The sequence below is a fragment of the Nicotiana tabacum genome, chromosome 7, assembly GCF_000715075.1.
Source record: "Nicotiana tabacum cultivar K326 chromosome 7, ASM71507v2, whole genome shotgun sequence".
Classification (NCBI taxonomy): Eukaryota; Viridiplantae; Streptophyta; class Magnoliopsida; order Solanales; family Solanaceae; genus Nicotiana; species Nicotiana tabacum.
Window position 1 is genome coordinate 24,482,068 of NC_134086.1, and position 1,891 is coordinate 24,483,958.

Here is a 1,891-nt window from a genome sequence, read left to right on the forward strand (position 1 = left end):
GACTTTAGTTCATGCTAATAGAGTCTAGGTTTGGCTAAAGGTTTTAGGTTTGGTGTCACTTGATCTTTATTTCCGTTTGTTTCTGGGTTTGTGTTGTTTGCCTTGGTTTGTATTGTTAAAAACTCCTAGGGTCTTAATTGCACAACTGAAAACTTAGGGGTTAATCTGGAAAATAAAACAGGGGATTTCCAAATATTTCCTATTTGGAAGCTTCTAAAGGAGGGGGCAGATATCCCTATTTGGTTAGTCCAAAAATACTGAGCCAATAAGGGACAACTAGTTGTCCGGGTGGTTAAAAAGATGCCCTTTACATGCTGGGAATAATTCCCACTTCTATTTTAGAGCACATGGCCTTAGAGGCCTATAAAAGGGTGCCCTTCCTTCACTCAAAAAACAAGATTTTAAGCAATATACTCTACACTAAGGTCCTGGAAAAAAATACATCAGAATTCTATACCCAAAACATTTTCAAAAGTTCAACAGTTAGTTAGCCGATTCAGTCCTTGATTTCAAAAGAAAAAGCTAGAACAAATCTCTGGGATTCCTAATTTTACAAATTGAGACATGGATGGAATGTGAAGTTGTGTGCATTGTTGTTTCTAGCTGTTGATCTCCACTAAATATTTGCTGAAGTTTCTTTATTTTGTTGTTCTCTATAACCAGGTACTTTCTAATTTTTGAATGACAAAAATGGACTGCAAGTATGTTTGGAGGAATGTACTGATGATTTGAAGCTAATGGATTGCAATTGCATATGTGTTCATACAAATCATATAGCTTTTAATTTCTTCTTTTAATCTTTTTTTGTGAACTGAATATGCTAGATCTGTTAACAGTCAATAGTTTAGTAAGGCTATCAAGTTTTAATGTGGACGATTACTGAAGTATGATCTTATTAGTTCTTTGATGCATGTAATAGAAAATTTAGTGTTTAAAAAGTGAAGTTTCAGGTTCTTTGCATGTGTTTCCCCTTAAGCTACATAGCTCTTGATGAATTTTTGGTTTCTCTCAGCTGTACTTAGACAAAGCAGTAGTTTGGCAGGGATTTTCATATGTTAAGTCCATTGATTCCTCTAAGTTTGAGAATGTTCATTTAGGCCTCGTGTATGCTGACTTTGGTTGCTGAATTTGTGTAATTTAATCATTCAATTTCAGCCTTCCTAGAGCATTATGTTGATATGAGAATTAGTATGTTTAATAAATAGTTTAAAACCCATATTCATATTACCCAACTGTCTGTAGCAGGTCGTTTAAATTCAGTTCATAATGGTGTTCATATATGATAATCCTATATCGTGTTCCTGTGTTTCTTAAGGGCGATTAGGCCCAGTTTGGGCCGCCTATATGAGGTAGCCCGTTTAGGAATGGGTTCAGCTCTTGCTCTTGTTATACTTCGCCCTTTGAGCTCGATTTTGAGCCCTAGTCGGCATTATCAAATTGTCACGATTTGCATAATGGAAGTGTTTCTTCCTAACATCGAAAATTTGATCATGGGCCTAGTATTGGATCCTTTGAAATTTTGTGATGATCATTCACTTTTGTCCCAGGGCTTGACGTCGAGCCCAACAATTGCTTGTCTTCTTTTGAAAAATCTTTAAATAGCATTGGGCCTACTACTGGCCCAAAATTTTAGTTTAAATAATTTAGTGTCGATGTAATCTACCCAATGCCTACTTCAAATTAGTAGTTTTAGCTCGGACTTTAATTAGATTAAGCATGAGCATCCCTAATTCGCTTTTAGTTTAGTACACGTTTTCTTTTAATTGAGGTGTGTCATCTTAATTAAACCTCATATGGCCCTCTCAAATATTATAACTAGATATTAAAAAATGAGTATTCGTAGAAAGGCCTTTAGGCGCGCTTAAAATACTATTGTGATTGTGTATATGTT